At 42.1% G+C, this 18,286-nt stretch overlaps 1 protein-coding gene across 3 annotated transcripts in view; it reads right to left on the bottom strand.

Moving 5' to 3' along the window:
* The window catches only part of PTCD2 (pentatricopeptide repeat domain 2), a 233,511-nt gene that overhangs the window by 129,685 nt on the left and 85,540 nt on the right, over positions 1-18,286 (bottom strand). The window contains exon 11 of one of the 3 annotated variants that reach the window (XR_008957623.1): positions 8,064-8,292. The exons of 1 other annotated variant lie outside the window; for it this stretch is intronic. The gene's annotated coding sequence lies outside the window, so the exon portion shown is untranslated. Of the gene's footprint in view, positions 1-8,063; positions 8,293-18,286 lie in introns of those variants that run through there. One more of the 3 variants, XR_008957625.1, reaches the window with a different exon arrangement.

Raw genomic sequence — 18,286 nt, 5'->3', positions numbered from 1 at the left:
ACTCAGTTGGCAAGAGAGCATATTTACCAAGTAATGTATGTAAAATTAAGCCCATCTGGTTTCTCTGGGTTTTGTTCTGGGTTACAGTTGCTGATGAAATAAATAGGACCAAAGAAATCAGTGAAGCTTCTCGGACACAGATCCTGGGAAGGAATGGCAGAAGTGAGGACAAATGAGCACATAGTTAGAAATCCAAAAACCAAGGAAAGGCGCTTGAACTCCAAGACCATAAGTGACACTGCAAAGAGTCCTTTTTGTCTCTGTAGGCCCTGAGGACAGCTCTGATGCAGCCAGCAAAATAATGCATGTTAATAATAACGAACTTTCCTATTTATTAACTAGATGCACTCCAAATAACATGTTCCTTTTAAGCTCTTCAAAGGGTGACAGTACAGTCATCTGGAAATTTTTTATCCAGTGCACACATTCTTCTGCAACCATACAGAATAAATGAGATGTTGTCATATTTTAAGTCCCCAAATCAATTTGGTCCATGGCACCACAGACAGCACCTTAAGAAGAAATAAAACACAAAAATGTGCGGAAGGAATTGGCTCCTGTCCTTAAGAAACAAACAGTTCCCAGCAAAGCCTATGGAGGCCGGCAGGAACGTGGCTAATGGTTTTTCAAATCTCCAAAGCCTTAAAACTAAAAACCGTCTTCCCCGTGAAAACCCAGGTATGAACACAGCCTGAATCCCTGAAGGTCTGCCCCATTTCACAGTTTTGTACAGCAGAGCTGAGCCAAAAGTAACTTCCAGGCCCATTGCAAACTTGCTGGAGCAAGTGGAGGAAGACTTGCTCATTTGATAGCTGGGGAGTGACCCTTATAGGGTCCCGGGGGACCCAGTATCAGTGGCGCTCACTGCTTCCTCTTCCCTTGATGCAACAATATATTAAGAGAGAGAAAAAAAGAGGAGGCTGGTTCTTTTCATGATTTTCCTTTTTAATTTTTGTTGAAAATGGAACTGTGTTCTCTTGATCCTTCAAACAAATGGAGGGGAAGTGGAAGCCCAAAAGTTTCTCTTTGGCTCCCCAGAGAGGGTGGCTGTGTTTGTAGTGTGATGTGGGAAAAGTCCTTGTGTATCTGCTGCATTGTCACGTCGTCGTACCAGAGTGATTTGCGGTAGGAAGTGTGGGATGAATACAATTTTTATGTAAGAGAAAGTGATGGAGCCACAGTCTTTGAATCCAAAGATCTCAGTTTGCCCTTCCTCCCTAAGACGTGCTTCTCCTGACCACAGCACACACCCCCCATCCTCATTAGATGATGAAAGAAACACAAAAACACTCTCTGAACTTGACCCAAACATTGTCCAGTCAGAAAGCTTTGGTATTCAGAATGCCCTCGGGCAGGGAAGGGGCGACAGGAGGGAGCTTGGAAGGACATGCTGGAGCATACAGAAGCCTTGCAAAAGGGGCTATTCAAATTTCTGGCATCACACCTGAAGAATCATTTTAAACTGATATTTGCAATACGCGTTGCGAGGCTTCACTGGGCAGATCTTAATAAACAAATGGTCTTTGGAAGGAAAATGAAGAGATACATTAAGAGACATCTAGAAGAATTATAAAGATACTTCTTTCATTTTAGCAATTCATCATTTTAAGCATACTGGCAAATAATTTGTTTCTTCTTCCAGAAAGTAGCAATAATGAAACTGTTCTCCAACGTCTGTCAGAAGAGGGGATGGATGAGGTAAAATCTATTAATCATTCTGGACTTGCAGAGATGATAGCTATGTCATTTGCCGTTCTTGAAGGACAGCTTCCCTTCCAATCTGTCTCAAGTCTAGCGAAGAAAACAGCTTCGCTTAGAGTGGCACATTATCCAAATCGAGCTAATATTTAAAATCCTTAGCCATGGTTTTGCAAGATTGTATACACAAGGCATTGAGTGAACTGCCTCTTTTCCTGAAAAAACAGCTGAAAATAAAAGAAATATGAAATACTCAGCAATAGCAGAGTCTTTAAAGGAAGAAAAAGCAAAAACCAAAGCAAGGTTAGGCAGAGACTTCGAAAGAGATCATTACAATGCCAGCCTCTCAGGGGACATTCCGTAAACATCATCGAGAGTAATGATGCATCTCTAGGAAGTAGGCACCACCGACAGGGTCTAATCCCCTCAGAAGTCACTCTAAGCCCCTATCTGAGACACAGATGATTTTGTGGATTTCAAAGGGCTTGTCTTTCCAAAAGCTCTGCATGCCTCCATGCTGTTAATCCCCTTACCTTCCTGCAGAGACACTTTACTTTTGATCTCAGGTTTATGTAATCAAATCCTTTGCCTTATTCAGACTGTTCACTCTCTGAGCAAAGGGCTTGCCCACCACCACATCATCTCCAAGTTTTTAGACAAACCTGAGATTGGATGTGACTACTATCTCTGCTTCTCCTTGGGATACTGTAAAAAGGGTATAAGATTGATTTGTGAAGTTGCAAGGAAGATCCTGCAAAGGAACCTGTGAACATGCTGCTGTTCAGAACTACGCATCTTTCCATTAAGGTTAATTAAAACTCTATAGAGAAGGAGGAGCTTCCTGAATGGTCATGTGAGGATCCCACTGAAACCTCAAACCCAGAGAGACATCTAATAAGCTATTAAAAGTCAGCAAAGACAATCATACAAAATTTCTGGAGACTGACCAAAAAGGGCTTATAATAATTTAAGAAATATTTATTCAACCAAACCTACAGAAACTCAGGAGGGAGAGTGAAAGTCGTGGCTGCACCCATCCCACCTATCCAGATCCATGTTCTGGAAGATCAGCTCAGTGAGCTTGACAGCCAAATGGCAATTCCCAATTCCCTAGCTCTGTGCAGACCTCTGGGCAGGAGGCCAGGCCGTGGTGCCGGTTTCACCACCCCAGACCCCTGCTTAGTACAGAGGAACTGAGTGGGGCAGCTGGTGAGTACAGTACCTCCTTCCCCCACCTCCTTGTGTTGTGGGACAGCTATTCCAGGGAATTTGGAAGCCAAGTGGCAGTTCCCTTCTCCTCCGTTCCTGGTGTTCCTGGTTGAGGAAGGCTATTCAAGGCCAGCTGAGTAGCCAGGGAACACTGGCAGCTCCCATTTCCCCTGCCTCTGGGCTATGTAAGCCCTATTCTGAGGGACGTGATAGCAGCTGGTGGTGATGTTTGTACAACACCATGAAAGTAATTAATATAGTCACAGGTTTTACAATATATTCTTTTTTATGGTGATAAAATATACATAACATAAAAATGACCATTTTAACCATTTTTAAGTGTGCACCTCGGTGGCATTAAGTACATTTATAATGTCATGTAACTATCACCACTATCCATTTCCAGAACTGTTGCATCATCCCAAACAGAAACTCTGGACCCACTAAACATTAACTCCCCACTCTCCCTCCCCCTGACCCCTGGTAACCTGTATTTTCCTTTCTGGCCCTATGAATGTGACTAGATCCCCTCATCTGTTCAGTTGTTAATGCTGAGATCCATATTTAGTTTTATAATCTTGTGTTTTTCTCATGAATATAAACAAAATAAAAGACAAACTGGAGCTTTTTCCTTGTAAATAATATAAGTGGAATTATACAATAGTTGTCCTTTGTGTCTGGTTTAGTTTACTCAGCGTTAATATTTTCAAGGTCCATCCATGTTGTAGCATGGGTCAAAATTTCATTCCTTTTTAAGTCTGAATAATATTCCATGGAATGTATAGACCACATTTCCATTTATCCATTCACCTGTCCTGTAACGTGCAGTTGTGTTGTTTCTACCTTTTGGCTATTGTGAACAATGCTGCCGGGAACAGTAGTGGAGAAAGATGTGTTTGAGCCCTATTTTTAATTCTTTGGGGTATATACCTAAAAGTGGATTGCTGGGTCATATGGTAATTCTATGTGTAACTTTCTGAGGGACCACCAGGCTGTTTTCCACAGTAGCTGCACCATTTTACATTCCCACCAGCAACACACAAATGTTCCAATTTTTCTCCATCTCTCCAACACTTGCAATTTTCCATTTTTTGGATAACAGCCATTCTAATGGGTATGAAGTGGTATCTCATTGTGATCGTAATTTTTAGATTAACACATTTAAATTCCTTCATCTGTTCAGCTGTTAATGCTGAGATCCATATTTAGTTTTATCGTCTCCTTGTGTTTTTCTCATGAATATCAACAGAAAATAAAGGATGAACTGGAGCTTTTTCCTTGTAAATAGAAATTGAATAGCCCAGTGATTTATGTGACTTTTATTCCTGTTGTCTCCCCATTGTTCTATACCTCCCATTCTTCAAAGGGCAAAGGACTCTGTTGAATTTTTAAAAGAAGTCTTTACTCCGGTCGCTTTACTCTGTTCTACCAGTCTATTTTCTTTTTGGGCTTCTGATCCTATTTTCCCTTGACCCTGAATAGTCAGGTGACCTAACAGCTAAAGCATGCTGGTTGTACGCTTGGGTAGCTGTTATTAAACTTGCACCAAAAAAATAAGGGCCGTGTTTCCTGGGACTTGTCTGTAAACAGTAGGGAGAAACGCATCTTCCACGTGAGTCCGGCAGGGAGGGCGGAGACTTGCGTGCTCAGGGCGCAGGGCGGCGGCCGCAGAACACGCATCCAGCCCTGAAATCAAGTCGCCTGGGACTGTCTTACCTTCTTGAACAAAGGTCGCCAATTTTAAACTGGACAAGCTTCCCAAAACAACCCAAAACCCAAAAAACCTCTATGAGGCATTTGTTTGTTTGGAGAGAACAAACCAATGTGGCTAATTTTGTACTAACATGAGTTGCTTAGGGATGAAAGCCCCTCCTAAGCCTCTAAAACTATGGAAAAGAGTTGATTCACGAAAACCTTGACACTTACTCTTAAGCTAAAAACATGTCTGCAGTATTTGCCAACCATTATTTTTCCATTTGAACTAAAGGGGGAAGATATCAACAACTCCACTCATCCGATGGGTGTTTATTGAGTACCTGCTATGTGACCGAGAGTGTGCTGAGAGGGTCTGGAGATACCGGAATGAGCATCACAGACACAGTCACCGTCCTAAATAACTTGTGAGGGGGGCACCTGGGTGGTTCAGTCAGTGAAGCATCTGCCTTCGGCTCAGGTCATGATCTCAGGGTCCTCCGATCGAGCCCCGCATTGGGCTCCCTGTTCAGCGGGGAGCCTGCTTCTTCCTCTCCCTCTGCCTCTCCCCCAGCCTGTGCTTTCTCTCTCTCTTTCAGTCTCTCTCTCTCTCAAATAAATACATAAAATATTAAAAAAATAAAATAAATTTGTGAGGCCATTATATATAAAGGCCATTGATATGAGTATCTTAATAAACAACAATACCTCAGTGTTACAGAAAATGTCCAAATTAGGGGCAACTGTGTGGCTCAGCCGTGAAGCGTCTGCCTTCGGCTCAGGTCATGTTCCCAGCGTTCTGGAATGGAGACCCGCATCAGGCTCCCTGCTCAGTGGGAAGGCTGCTTCTCCCTCTCACTCCCCTTGCTTGTGTTCCCTCTCTCGCTGTCTCTCTCTGTCAAATAAATAAATAAAATCTTTAAAAAAAGAAAAAAAAAGAAAGTGTCCAAATTATAGGCAGAATAATTACATTCCTGTTGAGAGAATGATTCTAGCATTCTACTTATGTTACCTAACTATAATATTAACATCAATACAACAATTGCTTAAATGCCTACAGTGGTATTTAGCAGGGGTTGCCAATTCCCCTCCCCCCAGATTTTAAATATCTTCTCTGGCACTGGAAATTCCTTTTCTGGGGCTTTACAAGATAACAGTGGAGAAGGATTTGAGGGCTAAGTATTCTAAGAACCATGCAACATGGTTCCTGCCCTCCAGGAATTTGTTTCTATTTATCTAAGCAATGAAGTATATAACATTTTTCTCCGCCTCTCATAAGATGCATGGCTTAAGAAGGAATTTTAAGAGTCCAGTCTTTCTATTGAACTAAAAAATTTTCAAAGCCCTCACACCTTTTGGTCCAATCCTTAGGGAGCTCACAAACGTCCGTGAGCTTGCAGTGTTACTATTACTTGCCTGAAGATGCAGGGTGATTTATCTGAGACATCCCTCTCCCAACCCTCCACTCCTAGCAAGCTTGTGGGGAATCACACCAGAGTACCTGTTTCTCAGTAGCAGCTCTGGGATTGTTTCACCCTACCCTTTTCAAGCTTACATTCCTGGAAGAACCACATTTCCCCTTAAATTATTCCAGGTCGCCGTGAGCTTGGGATACAGCAGCGCTGAGCAGTTCCAGTGAAAGAACACGGTGTCAGTACACACTCCATGTGAATCCCGACTCTGCCACCTGTTAGCTGTGTGACCTTGGACACAACCTTTCTGAGCCAGTTTCCTCTCTGCCAAACAGAGATGATGCAGCGGTGGTGACAAGAAGATAGTCCAGAGACAGAAAATATTTAATGTACAGAGACAGCAAATTCATAGTCCAAGCTCGGGGCTTGGGCAGATCTGGGTTCTGGTCCTGGCTCCCTCTTTTACTGGCAATGTAACCTAGAGGAAATTATTCTCCCTCCCTAAGCTTCCGTTTTCTCATCTGCAAAATTGAGAACCACATAGCATCTGCCTCAGAGAACTGTGAGATTTAAATGGGTTAATGCACATAAATGCCTAAAGTAACATAAGTCTTCAGTACATGTTAACTCCTTACTGCAGTGACCACATGGAAATGGGCCTAGAGAAGGCCCTGACACACAGGGGACTTACAGACCATGTCGGTCTCTCTCCCCACTCCTCCTGGACTGACTTGAACCCGAATGTGGCCACATTAATACTGCTTTGGGCGTGACGGCGTAAGGTTAGGGAGAATTCTCCCGCACCTGTACTCCTTTCCTTGCCTTCTCCTTGCACTCCATCCCCCTGGTTTCCCATACAATACATCACTCTTCCCAGTGACAGACACGCAGGCCTCTCTGCCATGTAATCCAATCAGCTACAGGGAGGTGGATTCTTGGCCGGAGCTGACGAGCATTTGCATTCTCTTCCTGCAAGCTGCATCAAAGTGCATCTGGAGGGAAAGTGCCTCCCCAACTGTGACAGACAATCAAGCAGAATGACAGAGCCAGGTGCGCTTACTGATAGTCCCAGCGCTGGCACCAAATTACAGCACATTAATGCCAACTTCTGAGAAAGTCTCAGATTTATGTTGCTTCCAGTACATTTAGTGAGGATAACTTTTAACTTTTTAAAGAAGAACAATTTAGCAAGCAGCCAGCACTGGCTTTTAAGGTTTTTATTACACAAGGCAAATACCTGAAATTTACCCCAGGCCTGTGGTGTGGCACAGACAGCCATGTTTTTCAAACTACAGGTCGCGACGCATCAATGGTTCATGAAATCCAGTGGGTTAAGACCAGCATTTTTACAAAAAGGAATAGACTAGAATAGAAAATATCTGTTCTAGAGGACTATGCATATAAGGCTAGGTGCTTTCGATGACACTTTCTAAAAAAGACGTATATAGATGGGTGGATAATTAGATTGCAAGGTAAGTGGTTTTGTTACTGTGGGCCACTGTCAAAATAGTTTGAAAGCCATTGAAATACTAGATGTACAGGAATACATATGTGCATTTTAATAAAACAAATGAAAACACCCACTCTGGATCAAAGAATTATAGGAAGATAACAGGAAATCCAAGTCATTCAGCCAATACCTTCTGTTCATAATGGCATAATTTTATCACAAAAAGTGTGGTGGGGGAGGGGAAGAGGAAGAATGGGAGGGAAGGAGGAAGGGCAGCAGTGGAAGGGAGGGAAAGACTACTAAAGAGGGTCTTCACATCTTCCGTGACCTCAGGGCTGTTCCTCCCCCTGGTAACTGGGAGCTGTATCAGTGAGGAAGAAAAATGAGCTGATTGGATTCAGCTCCTCTGGGTCCCAGCTAATGGGGTAGACTTGATTTTCAGTTTCTAAAGGGTAAAGACCAAGTCTTTAACTTCTTTTGACTCTCTTACAGTGTCCTATCACAATAAGGGTTTGAGAACCTTGTGTAACCTAAAAGTCTGTGCAGGACACAGTGGTGGACTTGGTGAGCTAGCTCTCTGTCAATGTCTTGATAGAACTCACCCGTAAGGCTTTCAGGAATTTTCTCTGAGTTCACATAAAGTCCTCTTTGCATGATGAGTGCAGTAGGATCTCCAGGCAGCACACAGAAGAGAAAGGTTCCAGCACTTAGGAGAGAACCAGGGGCAGGTAGATGAAGGGCCAGGCAACTCCTATAGATCAGTGCAGACCAATGAGTGAGAAGCCTGAGTACGAGCGATTCCAACTCCAGGGGTTAGTTCTATGCTTCTACCTGTGAGTGTGTACAAAGAGGATGTATACATATGTGTCTTTAAGCATGTTTTGAAATAGCAAGACTATCTAAATGTCCACCAAGAAGAGATTGCCTCAATACATTATGATTCCCACCTCTACACAGTGGAGTACTATGTAGCTGTGGAAAAAATAAGGAAGCTATTTACGAACAGGTATGGATTGCTCTCCAATAGGCAGAAAAAATGAAATTGCTATACTTTAAAAAAAAGAATATGGATCACTGTAAAGGGTCATGAGAACTTCAGAAACTCTCCTAGGGTCAGCTGAGGTGATCATACCTCAACTGCTCCCTCTGCCCAAACCTGGCTCTGTCCCTCCTGTTCCACAGGTTGTTGGATTGGTTATTTACTGTAATGAATTAGCCTCAAAACTTAGCAGCTTAAACGAACAGTAAGCATGATTATCCTGTAGGTCGAGAATTCAGGAGCAGCTGATTTGGTGGTTCTGGCTGATGGTCTGTCATGAGTTTGTGGTCCACATGTCAGTCGTGGTCAACACATCAGGCAGAGTCTGGGGCAGGGTGCATCTGTTGAAAAGACTGCCCGCGCTTACCATGCCTGAGACAGGAAGAGCAGTGGTGAGGGTTGGGGGGTGCAACTAAGCCATATCAGAACAAGGGCATCTCTTCTGTTCCAGAGAACTCCTGAGGAGGAACTTCTATTAGCCAGATCAGTGTCCCCTCTGGCTGCAGTCTATTTCCTATTATGTCCACCCTGGGCATGGAGAATATAATGCTCATTATTGACCGAGGATCCCTTTTACACTTAGTGATTAATTCTTTGGCTCCCTTTTTCTTGATAGAATTAAACAATCTTATTCCTCTTATGTCTTTTTCCTTCACTCTTCTTCTCAGTATTTCCCTATTTGCATGGGTGAAAATGGGAATACAGCCTGGAAGAACTGTATTCCCTTGCATCATTGGTATATGTTAAATTGTTGGCATCAGGCAGTATCTCTGTGTGTTCTGTCCTCCACACCATCACAGTCTTCTACAAACATCCTGTCCACAGTTCTTTGCATCTTTCACAATATGCCTTCACCATCAGTGGAGTAAACTAATTTAACTGTGAAAGGAAGTCATGCCAAGAAGTGGTTTGAGGACTCTGACCTTTCCATAGCCACAAGCCCCCATCTCCAACAACCTTAGAGCTGCCCCCAAAATAAATGCACAATCTAACCAAATCTAGCTTCTGTTAAGCCTCCTCATCCCTTCTACCAACGTTTTCATCCCCAAGATCATCCTACAAACATGTTCAGGAGTGGCTGCTGGTTTTAGTACACTGTAAGACAAACCATCCCTTTGACTTTTCAGCTTCTACTCACTGAGGGGAGCATTCTAGAAGGAAGTCTCTAGATTTTACTTTGCTGTTAGGTTAAGAGAATGAAGGATGTGTCTTTAAAACCTTTGACAAGGAAAGCCTCCTTTCGGTCAACTACGACAGGGGAGCAAATGGTAAAATTGGAAGAAACGTTCATATCTCTGATTCTAGATAGGAAATTAAAGAACTAGATGTCACAATAATTTTTTATCCCTTCTTGTTGAAGATTCTGTCTTTAAAGGAAGAGGTCATGAGAAACGATCAGCTAGCTATAGGCTGGCAGTAAGTTCCTGGGAAAGTTGAGGACCATTTATGGAGGCTTGAAGGAACACATTTAATAGGATAGCAATAAATGACATTCCTGAAATGATGAGAAGGGAGAAAAAGTCCAAGAAAAACTATGATATCAAAGATTATAAATGGTACTAGGCATGAATAAGAAAGATGAAATGGAGCATCAGGAAGTCCAGAGTCAGCACTCTCACAGAGGAGTTATTAATGTTATTGAGGGGACGGCTCAGAATTTTCAGGAAGAAATAATGGGAAAGATGCAGGAACAATATTAATGATTCCCAACGTCTGATAATCCCAAACATGATTGTTAAGGTAATTCAATATTTTAATAGAAGATAAATGCATTTGTTTGTGGATACTCCTCTCTAAAAGATTTGGGATCACCAGGTAAATAGAATCTCAGAGGTATTATTAAAATTGGCACAGAGATTACTGGTATTCCTGGGACTTCCACTATTCAGGTAACTGTGGGAAGTCTCCTTCTGGTAAAAGCAGAGCATCTCATAAATCCCTAATACCCCTTGCTAACAGCAACTTTTTCAGAAGCAGATGGATCAATAGATCCAATACTGACCAATGTTTAATTCCAAAAAAAAAGATAGAATTTGTTGATAAAGTAGAAGTGAGGTCAACCTTGGGAGACAGTAGCTAGTGGACATTTGTTGTTCTTCAGAGTTCTATTCATCCCACTCCAGGTAATTGCACCACAATTCCCTGTGGAGTGATTATATCCCCGCATTGAGGGCAGTCTTACTGGGCATGTTAAGCAGGGTTCCCTGCCTGCCCCATAGCCAAGGGATAGGTGTCAGACATAGATAGGTCAGTCAGATGGACTGTCTCTCCTAGAACTTTTGAACTTAAGTAGATTGACACAAGGAGAGAATATTGACACAAGGAGAGAATAATTCCTGCTGAGTCAACCCTTGGAGCTGAATTGGTTCTGTTTCACAGCCTGGTTCCAAAACTTCTCATCAGTTTTGAGCTTCAACTCTCCCAACAAATTCCATCTCTGTATAACTTAGCCATTGTCTGTTTCTACTGCTACTAACCTCATAACTGTACTAAATATGACATCCATATACTCCTTATTGAATATGACACTCCATATCATCTTTGTGATAACCCAGAATAAAACAGAGGGAATAGTGAGGTACCTATCTGATATCTCAAAAACTCAAAGAAGAGATAAGTATGTTGAGGCTCAGAGCCTATCAAGGGGTAAGTGGCTTATGACTCTACAAAAAAATAAATCTGAAAATATGATTTTAAAAAAATGATCTTTGTGTAAGAGAAAAGAGAAAGGAATGTAAGGAAGCAAATGAGTGCTTAATGGGCCACTTCAATGAAACCAGATTGTGAAAGATCATACACACACAGGGTCAGAGAACAGTATATTACTAAGGGGCAAAAGAATGTTGGTATAAAAGAGTTAAGCTGGAAGGCTTGAGCCAAGAAAAAAAAATGAATCAAAGCACATGGAAAAAAATCAAGAGGCATCAAAATGGTCTTTTGTTGGATCTGACCAAAGCAAAGTGGTCAGAGCAAAGTACTAAATCTCGGATTCTAAGGCTAGCAGATGACGGCGGGAGGGGGGAGGAGAGAACTTCCTCACAACTCTTGCTTCCATCTTCTCTATGAAAGTGAAAGATCTTCAAAGCTGAAAGTGTGGAACAAACATGGTTAAAAGGTAATTGAAGTCCAAGATAGGAGCCGAGATAGTAAGAGAACAGGAAGCCTCTGTTAAAGACTTCATTCTTCGGACCTGGCTGAATTCTATCCCAAGGTGCTGAGAGACCCAACCAAAGAAATTAAAGAATGGCTGCCAGTAATTTCTGGAAAATCAAAAAGAATGGAAAAGGTGCCTGAAAATTGGAAAGGGACAAATGACTGTATTTCTGAAAGGAGGTAGAGTAGTTTAATTTGTGTTTTGGAAACTACAAATAGTCAACTTAATGTGAAGCCTGGTTACTTCAGAATTACAAGACTGAGATCACATTTGCAGGCGGCATAGTGATCGTCACAACTTAAACAGGTGAAGCCTTTCATGCAATCTCTCAGAATAAGATGAAAAACCAGACTAAGGGTATTAACATGTAGATTTCTAACTGGTTGAATGCTGCTATCCAATGAGTGTTGAATGATGACTCAGTAGCCTTCTGGAGGGCACGATCTTGGGTTATGCTGCAGGATCCTATTCTTGCCCATCAAATTATACAATATTTTATCAACAAGAAGGCACTTTGTGGCTGGCAGAGCTAGAAGGAATGTAAATATATGGGATTTATAATGAGCCTAAAAATAATCTTTATGGATCACTTATGTACAAAAATATGTGGACATTTTGGAAGGATGTTTATCAAGATATGCACCAAGGTATTCATAATGATTAACTTTGGATGGGTGGCATAATAAAATTTTTAATGTTTTTCTTTTTGTTTATCTATATTTTATGACTTTTTTCGTAATGAAGAAGTATTCCCTTCATAGTAAGAAAAAATAATAGACATATTTCAAAAAGGAAAAAATCCATTGGTTAGAACAATATAAAAACATACAAGATGCAAGTTAACATGAGTAACCGTAAAGTCCTCTATCAAAGTGAAAACAATTTTACAGAAGCATAAAATGAGGGGCGCCTGGGTGGCTCAGTTGGTTAAGCATCTGCCTTCGGCTTAGGTCATGATCCCAGGGTCCTGGGATCAAGTCTCACATCAGGCTCCTTGCTCAGCGCAGAGTCTGCTTCTCCCTCTGCCTCTGCTGCTCCCCCTGCTTGTGCTTTCTCCCTCTCTCTCAAATAAATAAATAATCTTTAAAAAAAAAAAAAAAACAAGAAGCATAAAATGGAGGAAAGATGGGTGTGAGAATGGTTTATTTGAAAAATATTTGGAAGTGTGGGGTCAAAATTCAATATGTGCCAAAAGGGTAAACTGATGCAATCACGGGCGGTGTTATAAAAGTCTGGAAGAAAGGAAGTGATGATTGCAGTGAATTGGGGTCAGACACCATAGGGAGTGCTATGTCTAGTTCTGAGCTCCATACACTAAGTGAGTATAGATAACCTAGAGAGAGGTCAGAAGAGGTTCAGCTGAACAATGACAGATTTGAAGACATGCTACCTGTGAACATGTGAACTCCATTCATTGTTCTAGGTCAGAGAAGATTTAAGAGATGATAGCTCTCATAGCCACAGTTTGGTCAGTAATCAGACAGGATGGAGCAGAATCAACAGACAAGATAAACCCACCACGGAGGGGCTGTGATTGGGGAGATTTCTAGCATCTGGAAGAGCAGGAAGGAAGATGGAGAACAGGAACACCTCGCATATGACAATAGACAGAGAATCAGGAAAATAAGTAGTATTAGGGTTATCTCAGAGCAGAGAGTGGGGGCCTAGTCATACTCTTAGAAAGAGCTGTCCAATTCCTGAGGAATTGGGGTGCCAGACAGGCAACAAAAGAGAGAACTCAAATATGTGGATCAAGAGAAGGATTTAATTAGCACCAACTAGTGAGTCTCAAAATGTGGTTCAGACTACCAGCACCAATACAACCTAGGAACTACTTAGAAATGCAGATTCTTGGGCTGAGTCCAGGCCTACTGAATCAATTAGAACAACCAGCAATCTATGTTTGAACAGACTCTCTGTGATTTTAACGCATGCTCCGGTTTGAGAACCACTGGCTTAGTATGAAGCATGTGAACTCTAGAGCCAGAATGCCTGGGTTTAAATCCCAGCTCTGCCAGTAACTAGCTATGTGATCTCAATTTCCTCATCTGTAAAATGGGGATAAAAATAGTACCTACATCATAGGGTAGTTCCCAGTATTAAATGGGACACACGCTCGTGTGTGTGTGTGTGTGTGTGTGTGTGTGTGTGTGTGTATCATCCTGATTGACCTGAAATGAGGGGCAAAGCAGTTCCAGCTGTGGACACTGGGGAACTCAGAGAACCAGTTGGGAGAGTGCGATAACTGGCTTTAAATGTTTGAACGCTATGCTGCCCTATCCCATATTATTCCCAAAAAAGAAAAAAGATACAAACAAAAAACTATGGCTAAAGGAAAAAATATAGAGTGGGTTTTTTTTTTAAGATTTTATTTATTTATTTGACAGAGAGAGAGCACAAGCAGAGTGAGTAGGAGAGGGAGAGAGAGAAGCAGGCTCCCTACTGAGCAGGGAGCCCAATGCAGGGCTGGATCCCAGGACTCTGGGATCATGACCTGAGCCAAAGGCAGATGCTTAACCAACTGAGCCACCCAGACGCCCTAGAATGTTTTTGATTTAAGACAAGGAAGAACTTTAAAAACTGTAAGAACTGTCCGGGGATGGAAGGAGCCATCTCCAAAAGCAGCAGGCTCTTTCCCACCATGCGTATATAGTCTGAGATGAGGTCAGTATTTGCAAGAGATATCCTGAAACAGATGTCTTAATTGGAAGGGATGTTAGAGTCTCAATGATTCCTTCTACTCTGTAGAATCTAGGAGTCTAGATCATTGAGCATTCAGACATGCAGTAGGGCTCTGGCTCCTCCCCTCATGAATGCAGTTGCTATTAGCATACATGCTCCCACCCCCCACCACCCTACTATTTTCTTTTGGCTTATATTTATTTCAGCTTTGGAATCCAGATGTGACCTAATTTTGAATCTGGAATGAATTAATATGCAACAAGAGAAGTTATTGTTATATTAATTGCTGCCTTTTGTTTGTTTTTTCCTCCTTACTCTAGACTTTTGGAAAGAAACAAAGGGGGATTTTATCCCCTTCTCCCCACAAACAAAGGCTAGGCAGTTAGGCCTTTATTCTTACTTTCAAAAAGGAGTTAACATTTGTTTTATATGCCTCATTGATGCTACAGAGAGAGAGAGAGAGAGAGAGAGAGGGAAATCTTCAGATACTAGGAAGACAGCCCCAAAGAGGCCTTATTGTCAAAGGCCTGAAGATCATCCTGCATGCAGAAACCGTTTGTGTTACAAAGATAAAAAAAAAAAAAAAAAAAAAGGAGAGTATTTCTTATTGGGTTCCTTGGTTTCCAGAATAGTAGGAGAGAAGTAGGGCTTGAGGGTTCTCATGGGGCAGAGACTGACTTACAGGACCTGTGTGATGCCTGCAGAGGCCGGAAGCCAAACAACTCTGCTGGCCTTCTGAGCAGAGCTGGGACCTTATGTCCAGACCTCTAGTGAGGGCAGAGATCTGCTGAAATCTGTCTAATGTGGCTTCCCCAGCAAACAGGGGGCCAGTCCACAAGAGTGGTATGCAGGAAAAGGCACAGTGATGGTGAAGGTAACCAGTGGGAAATGATAACCAGATGGTTTTCTTGTCTCCCCCCCACCCCCACCACACACACACCTTTGGAGATACATCTATAAGGAGCCACTGTCCAGGCGCAAGCCAGAGGAAATGACAGACATGGGAATCTTCTACATGACACAAAAGGGGTAAAGATTTCTTATTTCTAGGAGAATCAGAACAAGTTTTATACTGACTGGGTTTATTAAAACAAGATCAATCATCTGGAGTCATAGTCAGTGGGTTAAAAGTTGCAAGGTGGCTGAATAAACTAAAAACCAATTTCTTTTAACAAAAGTGCAAGTCAATAAAATTTCCTACAAAAATAAACAAACAAGCATCATAATCTCAAAACAAGGTTATATAACCAGAAGCAATGGCAGTTAGCAGCTCAGAAAAGTTTCTTATAAATGAACCAGCCAGGACTGAATTCTATGATGACAAGACACAGAACAAGAGTATATTTGACAATTTTTAACAAAACTTTACTCAAAGTTTTATTTTCTCGGAGTCTTCAAATATCTGATCTGAACATATTCTTTTATCTTCATTTGTGTAAAAGCTTTATTTTCAAACCCTTATGCCAATACACCAAAGTTTCTCCTTTCCTCAAGTTTCCTACTATTAAAACTTTGGGACCTTTAGTTTCACTTTAGTTTCTGAATTTAAAAATTTGGGGGGCTTTGAATTTTCAATTCTATAGTGACCCTGGAGAACATGTTATCATACTACTGTTTATACTCTTGGAAAATAGAGGACATTACAGTTAGGACATCAGAATTATCTACCACATAAAAATGCTCATAGGGGCGCCTGGGTGGCGCAGTCGTTAAGCGTCTGCCTTAGGCTCAGGGCGTGATCCTGGCGTTATGGGATCGAGCCCCGCATCAGGCTCCTCTGCTGGGAGCCTGCTTCTTCCTCTCCCACTCCCCCTGCTTGTGTTCCCTCTCTCGCTGGCTGTCTCTCTGTCAAATAAATAAATTAAATTAAATAAAAAATGTTCATAGACCTAGCAGTTCTAAGGAAATTATGGGGCAGGAACACAAAGATGTAGTTACAACTAAGTATTTTTAATAGCTAAAAGAAGAAAACAATTAAATATTTAATAAGAGATTGGCTGAGCAAACCTAGGTATATTCAATTAGATGTAATGTTATGCAGACAATAAAGATGATGTAAATGCACATTGACATAAAAAGGTATTCAGATTATATTGTGAAGTTTAAGTAGGTGACTAAATAGCTTGCAGAGCATGGAACGAAGTCCGGAAGGTTACACACCAAAATGTTTACAGAAGTTGCAGGACTTCAGGGTAGGATACATTTATCCTTCCTGTTTTCTTCTCTGCATTTTCTAATGTGACTACAGTAAACATGTCTTCCTTGTGTAGTTAAGAATTAAAGGAACACTATGTGACGGAAAAAGGAATACTTTTACTTCTCAGCATAAAGAAACATTCTTTGAGCCCTACAGAAGCTGCCAGCTTCTGTCCCATCTCCTGTTTCCGTCGATAGCAAATCTTTGCCTGCTTTTTCTGCATTACTGCCTCTCTTTTCTCTTAAGTTCCCTCCCTACATTCCATTAACGCCACCACTGTTGGTGTCACCAATGACCTCCGCATTGCATCTTCCTCTGGTCTCCTCCTCCTCTCTCCTCAGCTTAGAGCCCATCACAACTGCCTTCTTCCAACACTTTCTCATTTGGCATCGGCAGACCTCTCCCTCTCCTCTCTCTAGTCCCCTTCACTGACAGTTCCTCTTCTCTATCCCCTGTTGAGGCCTCCTCATCTCCCTGACCTCAGATACCCACATTAGTTTCTCCCCTCAATTCCTGACCTTTAGAGTCAGCTGCTTTTTCTACTTGAATATCTAAAAGATATCTCAAACGAACACGTCTAAAACAAACTCTGGATTTCCTTCCACTGCTTCCAAGCTATTCATCCTCTACCCTCATATCTATTAGCACATCTTGAAAGCTCTGCCTTCACAATATCTCACGGATCTGACCACGTCTCGACCACATCTACAACGATTTTCTCAGTCAAAGCTGCCCCGTCGGTCTCTGGCTAGAACTTTGGCAAAAGCCTCCTGTGCTCAGCGTGTCCCAGGCACCCTGATAGCCTCACTGGTTCTTGAACAAGCCACATTCACTCTGGACTCCTGCCCTTGGGATTTGCTATTTCCTCTGCCTAGAATGTTCTTCCCCCATACATCCCCTGGCTCCTTCTCCCACTTTCTTTTGGTTTCTGCTCAAATGTCCTTTATCAGAGAGGCCTTTCTTGGCCACCCTATTTAAAATATCACAGCCCCATCCCACCTCCATCTCCTTGTGTCTTGCCTCATTCTGCCCTGTTTGGCCCATGGTTCTTACTGCCACCAAACATCTTTGACATGTATCTGTTACTGTCTCTCCCCAGCAGATCACAAGCCCCATGAGTGCAGGGATTTGTCTGGTTTGCTGCACTGCCAGCACCAAGAAGAGCAAAATCTGAGCCAGGATAAGTACTCAATAAATATTTGTAGAAAGAATGACTTGCCTGAGCTAAGACTTTTTTTTCTTTGTAAAAAGTTTACATTCTCTGAATTCTTCAATATCTTTGGGGTGGAAGGATGAAATGGTGTTTGAGCGTGGCAGAGCAAGGGAAAGGAGCTGTAGCCCCTTTTCTGGAAGTCTCAGCTGACTGCTGAGATGCAAGAGTGACAAGAGGAGGAGCACGGAGCAATGGAAACTGCTTAGAAATGTTTCAGAACTTCCAATCTGCGTGGGGACCTCTTGGCCTTGGCCCCTTATGTTTCTCATTGAGCACTTTGGCTTAAAAATGGAAGGATGGAAAAAATACTTTTGAGCAGCAGCTAGATCATAAAGGAAGATGAGCTCAAAGCCATGAAAACTCCAGACAAGAAGAGCCGAGGGTGTCTTGTTCTCATTCCTTTCCTCCTCTCTGGGACACCTATGCTTCTGCAACCACTGTGTCCTGATTCAAGTTCCCTTTGTCCAACCTTGTTTGCCTGAATCCCCTACACAGTACCTGGTTTACAACTAACAGCAGAAAGCACCCTTCCTCCTCCTT

This window comes from Ursus arctos, unplaced genomic scaffold (genome assembly GCF_023065955.2).
Source record: "Ursus arctos isolate Adak ecotype North America unplaced genomic scaffold, UrsArc2.0 scaffold_5, whole genome shotgun sequence".
NCBI classification, from domain to species: domain Eukaryota; kingdom Metazoa; phylum Chordata; class Mammalia; order Carnivora; family Ursidae; genus Ursus; species Ursus arctos.
Note: the sequence above shows the minus strand (reverse complement) of the source record. Positions and strands in the feature narration are given on the sequence as shown.